General features: G+C 37.6%; 1 long non-coding RNA gene across 4 annotated transcripts in view; it reads right to left on the reverse strand.

Moving 5' to 3' along the window:
* Positions 1–13,750, reverse strand: part of LOC110133553 (uncharacterized) — a 92,962-nt gene that overhangs the window by 54,148 nt on the left and 25,064 nt on the right. For all 4 annotated transcript variants that reach the window (XR_002312795.2, XR_002312796.2, XR_002312798.2 and 1 more), the window contains exon 3: positions 932–1,124. This is a non-coding gene — a long non-coding RNA (uncharacterized lncRNA). The remainder of the gene's footprint in view (positions 1–931; positions 1,125–13,750) is intronic.

The following is a 13,750-nucleotide window of genomic DNA, read 5'->3' on the forward strand; positions in this document are numbered from 1 at the left end:
CAGATGAAATCACATGTGCTGACAGAACATCTGTTACAACCTCCCCTCTTGTTATTTTATTGCAAATTTACAATCTATTGCAACTAAAATAGCGTGATTAAAACTACAGACATTTTGAATAAAGGGTAATTTATAGACCTCTCTAAATAATCAAACCTATTTTGCAAGCGGCTGAGATTTTAAAACAGAAAAAGATTTCTGAAACTCTATACATGTTGCTTTTCATTCAAAGAAACACTCATATTTGGTATCTTCATTCAGTCATAACTACTATTAAAAAATCCAAGAATCAAAAATGTTTACAGTATCCACAAGGACTAACCCAGTGGCCACGTATAGTAGATATTTATTTAGTATTTGTTTACTGAACACTTAACTTGAAAATAAATATCTGAGTCAAATGTCCATACACACAAGTTTTAGGTGTGTACAAATGTTTCACACTGCCTAAGAAAGTAGCTAAAATTATTTCATACAGAATGATGCCATATTACACGATTTATAAATGCAAGAGTGTGAAATAGTATAATTTTTAATGTTTATGAAAACAATCTCCCTCATATAACTGATGTTCCCCATAATTTGCCTATGTAACAATTAAATCTATGAAACTATGTTAACTCTGAATAAAAGGCTATAAAAATCATTTGTAAACTACAGCTTGGTGGTGATTTAGTCGCTAAGTCGAGTCTGACTCTTGCCACCCCATGGACTGTAACCTGCCAGGCTCCTCTGTCCATGGGATTCTCCTGGCAAGAATACCGGAGTGGGTTGCCATTTCTTCTCCAGGGGATTGTCCCAACCCAGGAATCAAACCTGTGTCTTCTGTGGCTCTTGCCTTGCAGGCGAATTCTTTACCACTGAGCCACTAGGGAAGCCTTGACTATTTGCATATTGCTAACTAAAATTTCTAACCTTATTATTTATTTACCTTAAATCAAATTTTCTGACCAAAATGAAGTGCAGATTTAGGTCCCAAGATGGTCAGAGGTCAGTCAATCCCAGAGGTCACACCTACTTCATTGGAGAGGCTGTCTTTTAGGGGGGCCGGTTTTATAGGCAGAAATTACTGAGTTCAAACTCAGTCATGAGCATTGGACTCTTTTCTGCTTCATTTTCTTTATCTGCAAATAGACATAAAAATAGATCCCACGTATTATTAAGATTTTTATAGAGATTAATTATGACAATGCTTGTAAAACATTAAATACGGTGGCTGTGTGTCTGTGTACTCAGTCCTGTCTGATTCTTTGCACCCCCCTGGGCTGTAGTCTGCCAGACTCCTTTGTCCATGGAATTTTCCAGGTAAAAGTACTGGAGTGGCTTGCCATTTCTTACTCCAAGTGATCTTCCTGGCCCCAGCATCAAACCCACATCTCTTATGTCTCCTGTATTGGCAGGCAGATTTTCTACCACTGTGCCACCTTGGAAGCCATGATTAGCACCTAGGAAATACTAAGTGATGGGCTAGCACTGTGATGCTGGAAAGATCATGAAGGGTAAAGGGGAACACCCAGAGAAGAAGAGGAGACAAATGGCAGCTCTCAACCACTGCTTATTTGTTGTATTCAAGTTTTAACAAAGAAAACGAAAAGCAGTAAATAGAATGAGAGTAAGCTTATGAAACTGGATAGGACAAAAGATGCCCTTTTGCCAGAATAAACTTGTATACTCATCTTGTGACAGACTAAAAATCTGAAAGGAAAAATAAGTACAAAGCAAGCCTTACACAGTGGATTGAATACTTCTGAAATGAAATGTATTTTTAGCCTGAGGTAATACATCAGTGTTTGGGGAAAACAGAAAATGAGGGCATGTAAAGAAAAAAATGTAACAAAATTATTTGCTGAATTTCAAAGTCTGTATTAATTTGTCACCTTTATTTATGTCACAGAGACACAAACCTTGCAAGGGTGTACAAAAATGTTTAACTATAAAAGGATATGAAAAAATGCCAAAATGAAAAAGAATTTCTCACATAAGTAAATTTTTAAAAATTAAGATATAGTCACCATATAATATTATGTTAGTTTCAAGTGTATAAATAGTTAAATACAGTTTTAGGCTGGATAATTGGCTTTTTAAAATCAGTTTTACTGTAGTAGTATTCCAACCTTCTTTAGATTATATTAACCATAGTGTCAAAATGACAAATCACATATAACATATAGAAATTAAAGCTATTGAACTTCATGAACTGTTCTAATGCATCAAAATTGCATGAACCTTAAGAAAATCATTTTATATAGCTCAGATTTGTTTAGTTCAGTAGTGGTAAAATGCTTCACTAAAATTTCTTGACTTATCTAAAGTAAGAATTTTTAAATGTTGGATTAAAAATATTTCCCCCTGTTCTAGCACATTAGAAAAAATCCTAAAGTAAAAGCAGAGCAGAGCAATTAAATAAAAGGTTTTATGATGGAACTGTAATGCATAGTGGTTATCAGTAAGATTTCTTGGCTCAAAATCTGGCTCTGCCATTTGCTGTGTGACCTTAGGTTAGTTACTTAACCTCTCTGAGGCTCAGTTTCCTCTTCTGTAAAGCATAGTAATACTATTTACCTCATAAGATTGGTTCAGGTATTAAATTAATAGACCTATAGCATTGAGAATACTAATTAGCACATAAGTGGTATTCTTGAAATATTCACTATGGTGTCTGGAATTTCACTTAAAGGTAAAATAATTGAAATAACCTCAAAGTTTAAAAATGATAAAAATTTCTTTGGCATCAGTACCATGTTGCCCAGAGATGTACACTTCAATTCATTATCTAGCATTTATTTATTTCTAATCTCAAAGATATTTCACTTTAAACAAAGATTATGAGATTCTCAGAAAATCTCACTTGAAATATTTTATGGTTATTATTATAACCTATAATATTTTATAATAACCTCACTTGAAATACTTCTCACAGGAAATATTTTATTGAAAATATCTTGAGTAAGTTAATGTAGAACATAAACATTCAAATAGTGCTAAAATGATTTCTTCTTATGTCTGTTGCCCTCCTGAATCTTTTCAAATATCTAGTCTATGGTACAGGTAAATCACAGATTTCAGACTTTGTCCACATGGATTCCTGCATGCTTGATTTAGTGATGGTTTACTCAAACAGAAGTTCAGAAAATATCTGTTTATTATTATACAGAGTGATTAAATCCATTTGTGATGCTGTGATGTAAAAGAAATATATTTGGCCTTCGTCCACAGTTTCTGGCATAAGGCTTCTAAAACCCTCACAATTTTTTGAATGATAAGGCTGAGCAGATTGTTTTTTGTAATTCATAATAAGTCCCTTTCAACTATCTCCAAGTATATATGCTAATTACATGACTAGTTACTGAAACCCCTAGATAGCTTTCCAGAGAAAACCGCCACATACTGGAGGGCTGAAACTTAACAATCTTACGCAGTGGACCTACAGGTAAGGGAAAGGGACTGGTTAATCACTGTCAACCAATGATTTGATCAATCATGCCTAGATAACAGAACTTCCATAAAAACCTTAAACAAAGGGATTTGGAGAACTTCTGGGTTGGTGAATGCATATGAGTGCCAGGAGGATGATGTACCCCAAACTTCATGGAAACAGAAGCTCCTACAACTTGGAATGCTTCCAGATTTCATCCTATGTACCTCTTCATCTGGCTATTCATTTGTGTCCTTTATAATAAACTGATAATATTAAGTAGAATTTTTTTCTGAACTCTGTGAGCCATTATAGCAAATTATTAAAACTGAGAAGATACTTGTAGAAACCCCAATTTGTAGCCAAGCCAGAGAAGAGTATGGGTGACCCACTACTTGTGATTGGTATTTAAAGGTGGAGGACAGTCTTGTGAGACTGATCCCTTAACCTGCGGGTCGACTTTAATTCTGGGTAGATAACTGGCATAATCAGTGTAGGCACCTAGCTGAGAAATGCAGAATTGTTTGGTCTGGAAAATCCACACTTTTGGTGTCAAAAGTTTTCCACATATTAATAGATAAAAAACAAATCATAGTGGTAGATCACTTAAAAGAGCAAAGGAGCGTTGATGAAAAAATATGCATGTTAAAACAATGGAACACCATAGATAGTGAAGGCAATTAGGTAAAGTCAGATGATAACAGAACTAGCTTGAGACTGACTCAGTTGTCTAGTTAAGTGACTCAGATCAGTGATTTGGCAAAGAGAGAAAAAAGCAGTAAGGTGAAGATACAGTTGTTTTATTTTTGTCATATACATATACATACACATATGAAAAGCTGAAATTCTGAAAAAAAAACAGAAAAAATAATTTTGTACTCTGGATTCCTCACCTATTTCAAAATGCACATGTACTATTAACCACGAGGAAAGCAGTCATTCTGTTTTTGGCAGGGATACCTGGCTACTTAAAATGAGAACACAGAGGAAGATATAATAGAAAATTATTTTCTGAAATTCAGAATTCCACTTCTCTTTATGCTTATTGCTAGGTATAGCAATATGGCTCTCAGGACAGGAATGCATTCCCTTCCTCCTAGATCTGGTTCTCCTTAAACTAAACCTAACTTCTGAACTTAGGATCCTATACAAGGTGCACAACCCCCTGGGAAATGTAATTCAGTCACTGCTTCAATCCCCATGCCTCATCTTCTGCTCTGTTATGCCTGCTTCTCTTTTGGTGAGCAGCTGCCTAAGCAGAGTCCTTACTAAATCACTGGGAATAAAAATGTCTTCAGTTAATATTGTCTAGTTATTTGATTTGTCATGAGTTAAGAGACAACAAAAAGAAGATACACAATAAGAGGGTGTCAAGATTTTTTAAATTATTCCAAAAAATCCATTTGTGTATTATAATAAGCGATCATAGCTCTTAAGCCATACAATGAACTGCAGTTAATTCTCTGAAAAAGAAAAATAATGCCTCAGCATATAATTGCTTTTATATTGAGAAGAACATAATTGCTCCACATAAAAAAAAAATCACTAAAAGGAGTTTTCTTGTTGAGTTTTAAATTTTTAAATTAACTTTACAAATTAAAACTCCTCAAGATATTGAAAAACTGAAGGAGGAGAAGATGATAACTGTCCCATTATATACCACAGTCTTTGATCTTCCAGAAACCCTGATGCTCTCAAACGTAAGCTTTTTACTTGTCTGCAGGTTTCTTTTTTCTGGGAGGAAACAAATTAGTAATTATAAATATATGCACAAGTTACAATTAATAGTAGAAATTGAAAGAGATGAGTATTTCATGGAGGGTGGTCTGGGGATTTTCCTGCCTCTTAATACTTTACTGGCCAGGAGGTTAGTCACATAATGAGAAGCCCATTCTATTTTAAGGCACATATATTGTTCCCAATACTAAGGTAAAATGTATTTTATTTTCACATTAGTTTAGTTCTTCCATGTAAAATCATATAGAAAATAATTTCTACATTCTGGCTATAACTTGTCAATGCCTCTTTCAGAATGTCATACCCAGAAGGGAATGCTGTGCTCCAGACACCAACACAAATACCATGGGGAAGGATGTTCAGAAGCTTTGCCTAACAGGACTTATCAGCAGTGGCAGATTTATGACATTGAGATTGCCAATGCCCACCCCTCAATACTTCCAGTTTCCCTGGAAGTGTCACTCAAGGATCACTTGGCAGGACTGTAGGCATCTTTCTCCACTATTGGAGCAGCTGAGACCTAAAATGAGTCGCAAGTCATTTCACATTAAGCTATTCTGTAAATGAAAATGGAGCCCTGAGCTTAATTATTCAAAACTTAGCAACTATAATAAAACTCTATTAATGCTGTGGTTATACACACAATTAATATAAAATGCATTGTTATGGACTGAACTGTGTCTCGCTCAAAATTCATATATTGAAATTGTGATCCTCAGGATCTCAAAATGTAATTGTATTTGGAGACAAGGACTTTAAGAAGTAATAAAGTTAAAATGAGGTTTTTAGGGTGGGTCTTAACCACTGATTTCCCTGGTGGCTCAGAAGATAAATAATTTGCATGAAATACAGGAGACCTGGGTTTGATTCTTGGGTCAGGAAAACTCCCTGGAAAAGGGAATGGCTACCCACTCCAGTCTTCTTGCCTGGAAAACTCCATGGACAAAGGAACCTGGTGGGCTACAGTCCATGGCATCACAAAGAGTCAATATGACCGAGTGACTAACACTTTCATTTTCTTTAATCCACTGACCGGTGTCCTTATAATAAGAAAGCACCTGTACTGAGGAAATACCATGTGAGGACACAGCAAGGAGATGACCATTGAAAGCCTTCAGGAGAGGCCTTAACCTGTAAATACAAGCCTGTGAACATCTTGACCTTAGACTCCATGAATCTAGATGAAATAAATTTTCAGTTGCCTAAGTCTCTCAATCTAGAATTTTGCTATGGCAGCCCTAGGAAACTAATACATGTATATTGTATGTAATTATATAATTATTATGCAATCATATACAAGTATGTTTTCACTATATACAATAAGAGAGTAAGGTATAATAAATTAATATATAACATTAATATTTATCTTACATATTGTTATATATAATTTTAAGAGCTTGATAACACTAAATGTACATGTATATCACCTATATCTTATCTATAAATGATACAGTGGGGTGAATTCCCTTGGAAGAAATAATATTAAGGTCAATATAAGTTATTCATGTCTGTAATAAATTTTTATAAATTTTCATCTATGTTGGAAAACACTAGCTGCGAATTGAAAAAAACATAGAATGCAGAGATCATTCTTAATAGACAGCTTGATAACTTAATAGATACTTTGCTACCAAGGAATTTGCCTTCTCTAGCCAAGAGCATTTTAAAAAATGCTAAGAACATACTTACACAATTGCCTTCAACCTAACAAACTTAATGAGAAATTTCTATCTGCGTTTTGATCTTCCCACAGTATGGTGCCTGCATCTTTCAGAAGAATATACCAATCATTTGCTCACATATGCCGATAGCAGCATGCTGTCAACCTCCACGTTGTTGGACCTATCTATTGTATTTGACATCCTTGCTCATAAGTTCTCACATTCTTATACAGTATATGTTTTTCTTAAATAAAGGTAAGCATATATGATACCTTATTGTCAATATTGCCAAGCTTTTTCTGATTCACTTTAAAGATACCATTAAGAACCATGAGATTTAATTCTTGAGTAAAAGTGAATCCAGAATTGTTGAATCTAATTTATATTTTCCTTCAAAGACCATCATTTAGAAGTATAGTTTCAGTTGACATTATGTGGATGATGTATGAGTTTATTTTCATCTCTCAAAGAGCAATTTAAAAATTGACTAAGCACCTGAGTGTCATTTGCTAAGTAAAACTGTGAGGATCAGACAATCACCTGAATAATTCTCACTTTAATAGGAATTGTATTTATACTCCACAGTTACAGGGACATATTGATCCATATTGTTTAGTGATAGCAGGGAACGTCACTGGATTCCACTATAGTACAGGTTTCAAATATTTTAGTACTCTACTTCTTTAAAATCTTACAAAAGGGATATCTTAAAATAATATTACAAGGCATCTTACATACAATAACAATTTAACACTCAAAATTAGCTTACCAGTAAGCCATTAATAGAATTTCCCCAGTAGCTCAGTGGTAAAGAATCCATCTGCCAACGCAGGAGTTGTAAGAGATGCAGGTTCAATCCCTGGGTTGGGAAGATCCCCTGGAGTAGAAAATGACCACACACTCCACTATTCTTATCAGAACAATCCCATAGAGAGAGGAGCCTGGTGGGCAATAGTCCATAGAGTTGCAAAGAGTCGGACACAACTGAATGACTGAGCACACAAGACATTATTATCCCAACTTTATGTAAGAAGTTAGTGAGAGACGCTGGAATGTTAGACTACTCACTAATCTGAACTAGATGCCAGAGGAAAAACATGAACCATGTCTGACTCCAAAATCCACTCTGTCTATTGCTACACTAATGCATAACTCTCATTGAAATATTGTGAATTGGTTCTATTTGGTTTCTGCACAGGAAGATTATTTTAAGGTTGATGTTATTTAAGAAACCAGGTTTTTCAAAAACCTTGTTTAAATTTATACAACTGGTTGATCTCATGATTAAAATCAAGCATTAAAAATAGTTGTATAAGCCTGATAACAAGAGAAAAAAATTCACATTTTGATATTAAAATTAATGATTGGAGAGAGTTCCCAAGATGGCAGAGCAGAAAGACCATGAGCTCACCTGTTCTCACAAAGGTATACCAAAATGAAAACTATTTATAGGATAACTATCTATGAAAAACACAAGAACCTACCAGAAAATTTAGGATATAAAGAAGGAACCACAAGGAGATGATGAAGAGAGGCTGAGTCATGGTATAGTCAGACCAATACTTCTGGTGGGTGACCCACAAATATAACAGTTAGAACTGCAGAGATTCTCCCAAGCAACAAGGGGTTGTATTTCCACATCAGGCTCCCCAGCCTGGGTTTTCTGCATCAGGAAGATAGGTCCCTACAACATTTGGCTTTGAAGGCCACCTGGCTTACTTTTGGGAGACATAGAGAGCAGTGGGAAAGAAGAGATTCCATGCTTATAGGGCACACACACAAATCTTACATGTTCCAGGACCCAGGGCAGAAGCAGCAATTTGTTAGGACCCTGGGTCAGACCTACCTGCTTATCTTGGAGAGTCCCCCAGATAGGCAGGAGGTGACTGCAAATCAACCTTGCAATGTAGACACTGGCGGCAGCCATTTTTGGGAGCTGCTTCTGCCATTGGTAGACACTAGTGCTGGCAAGCAGTGTTTTGGAATCCTCCCTACAGCTTATTAGTCTGGGGACCCAGCCACACCCCTGCCCACCAGCCTGCAGGCACCAGTGCGGGGATACTTCAGGCTAAGCAAAGCAAATAACTGGGCAGGCACACAGCCTCCCCTGGCCCCCACCAGCGGACAGGCTTCTCGAAAAAAAAAAACCTGAACCCACAGCCTCCCCTGGAAAAGATGTTGCCCAACACAGGGCCCAGTCCAGCACCCAGCTCTGCCCACCAGTGGACAGGCACCACCTCCAGAGTCCCCTGGGGCCTGGCCCCAGCCACTAGTAAGCCTGCTCTAGACTCTGAAACCAGCTGCACCAACCAGAGGGCATACACCAGCCCCAGGACAACCACAGCCCCATAGCCTGTGGTGGCAGGACCCAGCCCACCCACCAGCAGAGCAGAAGCAGCCTTTGGTCTGGTGAGCACTGGCCCCACCCACCAAAGGTCAACGCAAGCTTCAGGACACCCCAACTCCTGCAGCCAGTGTGGCAGGAACTGGCTCTACTAACCAGTGGTCCAGTGCCAGCTTTGGGACTTCTGAAGCCTTCAGCAGACCCAAGGATGCAGCTCTGCCCACTGGTGGGCCAGCACTAGCCCCAGGATCCGTTTTCACCCACCAGTAGGTGAGCACCAACCCCAGGACTCTGACTCAGCCCACCAGTGAGCCAGCCCTAGCTCTGTGGCCCTCTGGGGTTTTGCAGTCAGCTACCTTGTGACCTACAACCAGCAATTGGCAGCTTCCACATAAGGCAGGGTCTGGGACAGGGGCTAGCCATGCCTGCCAGACCACCCAGAGTAATCAGCCCACCACAACAGAAGGCCCCATGCAGCCAAAATAGGAGTTAGAATATACCCCTAGAGTATATTCTTGAGAACAAGATCATAAAATGGGAATCAGAACATGGTATTTGTTAAATTCACCTTTGAGACAAAGTGTTGTGGGGCTGAACATGTTAATAAACCAAAAAGTTCTTCAATAGATATTTGCAAATGAAAAGTCAAATAGGGGATTGCTTTGTTACCAACCTTATGCACTTAGGACTGACCCAATTATTTTGAAGATATGCTGATATTATCTCTTCATCCCTCCTTGTGACAACTTTGAGTGATTGTCAAATAAACAACTTGAATTTGAATGCTTTCCTCTTGTATTACATGGTTATTCACCTAATAGAACTGATGTGCAGAAAACTGTGCAGTGATGACTGACAATAGCAATTTTACCATTCCAACACACTTTGTGCTATGATTTAATCATCCATGACATTGTTTTTAACTTCTTTTCCTCCCTTTGGCTCAGAAACCTTATGTGTGGAACAAATACACAAACAAAATGGAAAACAGTGTGCTGGTGTGATTGCAAAAAAATGGTATGGAAATAGGAAACCCTGCTAGCTTCACCACTCTTTCAACAGGAAGAATTTTGGCCACACAATGCTTATTTCTGTTTCTCTGGGTATGAGGGGAAATATTTAATTATCTGAATGATTAATGTGTTGACACACTGATCTATACCACTGTTCTCGATCATTGTTTCTTTAAAAGAAGAAAAAGTTCCAGAACCCTTGGGAAAGTGATTCCAGTTGAGAGACATTAATTGAAGACACAATTCTTAATCTAATGAAATATTTAAAATTCTGAGTTAGCACTATAAATGAGAAGTTTATATGTTTAACTATTAAAAATAAGTTTTATGGTTATCATCCAAATAAAACCAAAAATTTCATGACTTCTTTCTGAATTTTTGATCCCCAGTTTCCGTAATTCATGGATCTCCAGTTTGCCTATACAAAATCAGACAAAGAGTGGCATTCTGTTTCAAATTGAGTATGAGAGCTCTGCAGCAAGGAGCTTACGTTTGGCTTCAGCCCTGTCTGTTATTAGAGAAGTCTGAGTAGGTCACTTCAACTCTGCATCTTTTCCCTCATCAACAGCGAGAGTTACATTTAATGCTCTCTGAGAACTTGTGGTCAGCCAAACGATGCCCCTCTGTCCTGAACACAGCCCCTGGAACCTGGAAAAGTTAGCCAATATAACAGATATACTTAAGGTAAGGAAGCTGCCTTTGGAATGTTTTGTTTTTACTGTGTTTACTTTTCATTTTGATTAACATTTTTACATGTACAGAAGTTTTAAAAAGAAATAAGTGCATAAGGTTGGTAACAAAGCAATCCCCTGGATGTCTTTCACACATTTCTCCTTTTCATAGGCAGTGATATTGGTAGTCTTACTTCTTGATATTTCAGTTATTGGAATCATTTGATCACTTGCTACTGTGGAAGATGAGCCCCACAAATACACAACCATCCCACCACTAACCCTCCCAATATAGCTATGTCATTTGGTTGATTAGATTAATATTTTTGTTTACATTATGATGATTATGCAAATGTTAGTCACAAATGAGTTTTCTCTGGAGTTAATCATCTTCTTTGTTTGCTTAGTTTTCTCTATACTCTTCACTAATTCAATCCCAAACCGTTTGCCAAGTGTTTAAATATCCTCGCCTAAATGATCAGATTTATGAGTCATTATGTCAACTTCATTTTTTTGCTCCAGTCTAGTCTCATTGCCCTCTTGGCCTGATGCACAGCTGTCACACAAGGACTGTTTGTACTCTCATTGCGGGGATTCTTTTCATGTCTTTCCAAAAAGAATCTATTCAGTGTTTTTCTGTGTCTAGTTTTTGCCTCTCATTTGAAAGACTCAACTTCTCCAGCTCTCACAGAAAGTGTACAAGGGGCATAATTCTTTGCTACTCTACATGACTAAACATCTTTATTCTATCCTTGATTGAAGTGTGGTTTGATTTAAAATTCTCAAAAATAAAGCAATTTCCTTCAGCTATCTTAGCACACTATCCATGACCCTGTTAGCTTTCTATGTGAGCATGGAGAAATTCAAAATTGTTTTGACCCATCATTCTTTATTAGTGGTCCCCTATGTTTTGGTTTGGAGAAGGCAATGGCACCCCACTCCAGTACTCTTGCCTGGAAAATCCCATGGATGGAGGAGCCTGGTAGGCTGCAGTCCATGGGGTCGCGAAGCATTGGACACGACTGAGCGACTTCACTTTCACTTTTCACTTTTATGCATTGAAGAAGGAAATGGCAACCCACTCCAGTGTTCTTGCCTGGAGAATCCCAGGGATGGGGTTGCACAGAGTCGGACACGGCTGAAGTGACTAAGCAGCAGCAGTATGTTTTGGTTTTCTCTTCCTCTCTGGATGCTTATAGATGTTCCTCTTTTTCCAGAAGTGTTCTGAATATTCACTATGTGTCTAGGTATGGATTTATTTAATCATTAATTTGGAAACTCCATGAAAGGAAGGGATGGTTAGAAGTAGATGGTTTGCAAAACTGAAGTAATTTCTCTTGGATTTCATTTTTCTAGTAAGGTAAGGTCTTCTACTGAAGTCCACAGAATTTTTTGGAAAGTTATTCAATTCTGAATTTTGGAGAACAGAAATGAGTTCTTATTAGACAAGTTTATTCTTATGTCAAAATAAGAAAACAGGGACTTCCCTGGTGGTTCAGTGGCTAAGACTTTGCACTCCCAATTCAGGAAGCCTGGGTTTGATGCTTGGTTGGGGAACTAGATCCCATATGCCACAACTAAAGATCTCACAGGCCACAACAGTTTGATGATCCTGTGTGCAGCCAAATAAATAAATAAAAATGTTAAAAAAAATAAGAAGTAAACAGTACTTTTGGGGTCTTAAAGATACTAGGAACCCAAAAGCTTGAGAATTTGTTGATAGTTTATGGACTAATGCACAGGTTGCAAATATTTTCACATTTCATAATGATGTGCTGGGCATCTATGCAAAACATAAAGCAGGTGATCAAAAATCCATTTTGCACACTTAGCCAATACCTCTTCCTATGCTGTTCCTTCTTTGAGTTCTAAATGCCTGAAGTTGAATGAACGGGAGAGACAGAGTTTCTCTGAGGAAAGCTGGTGAAGTATTGCAGCATTTTCTTCTCCCTTTCCCTTTTCTCTCAACAAAAGAGAGGGTCAGACTATTCATTTTTCATCATGAGAAAATCGAGATGGTAGTCAGGAGGACTACTCAGTGAGTTTGACTTGTACTGCTCAGAGTTTCTGGGAGTTACTAAGTCAGTGTTATCCACATCTGGAAAAGTTTTAAATGAACTATTATAGACAGCTGGCATTTCTGATCTTAGAGTTAACAGAGGTGACTCTACTGGAAACAAAACCAGAAACTATACCTGTGGACATGCAGGGGAGCTCAGGATTAATATTTTCCCTGAGCCAGAGTCATCTTGAAAGGAACCTTCTGCAGAAGTGTGACTGCCTAAGACAAGGAACCACAGAAGTAAAAGGATAGATGTGGGGAGGGGATGCAAAAAGAGCTCATTAAGTCATAAACCACTCATGTAAAAAAAAAAAAGTACATTATGCAAGTCCTCACAGAAACTTCCAAGAGTGAAAATCAGCATCAAACTCAGGTCAACCATAAAAAGCCTCAAAACTAGATTGCCTGCATATTGGCTAATAGTCTTACAGATTTTAATCCAGTACCATAGTTGATTACATTGCTGCTCTAATAGGTCCAGATATGGCCATCAGAAACTCTTTCAGACTGAATCTTATGTCTTTTCAATCTGACCCAAACTTTTTTTTCCCTTCTTTTAGCATGTTTGTAAAGCACACAAACTGGCACAATTTGATGCTGGCACAAGGAGATGCTCTAGGCTTCTCTTGCATTTTTCTCAGCACAGCACAGGAATCACAGTTTCTCCAAGGAGTTCTGGTTCTCTTCTTGGAGAATATATTCAAAACCAAGATCCTAACACTGAGTGCACTCTTTGAAAAGAGTCAATGCTTCTAGACCGTCTCAGTGCTTGGAGTTAGATAACATATGTACGTACACTGAACCTTTACTCACACACATACAATTATGTTTATTTATCTACCTATTT

This window comes from Odocoileus virginianus, chromosome 21, assembly GCF_023699985.2.
Source record: "Odocoileus virginianus isolate 20LAN1187 ecotype Illinois chromosome 21, Ovbor_1.2, whole genome shotgun sequence".
In the NCBI taxonomy this organism is placed as follows: Eukaryota; Metazoa; Chordata; class Mammalia; order Artiodactyla; family Cervidae; genus Odocoileus; species Odocoileus virginianus.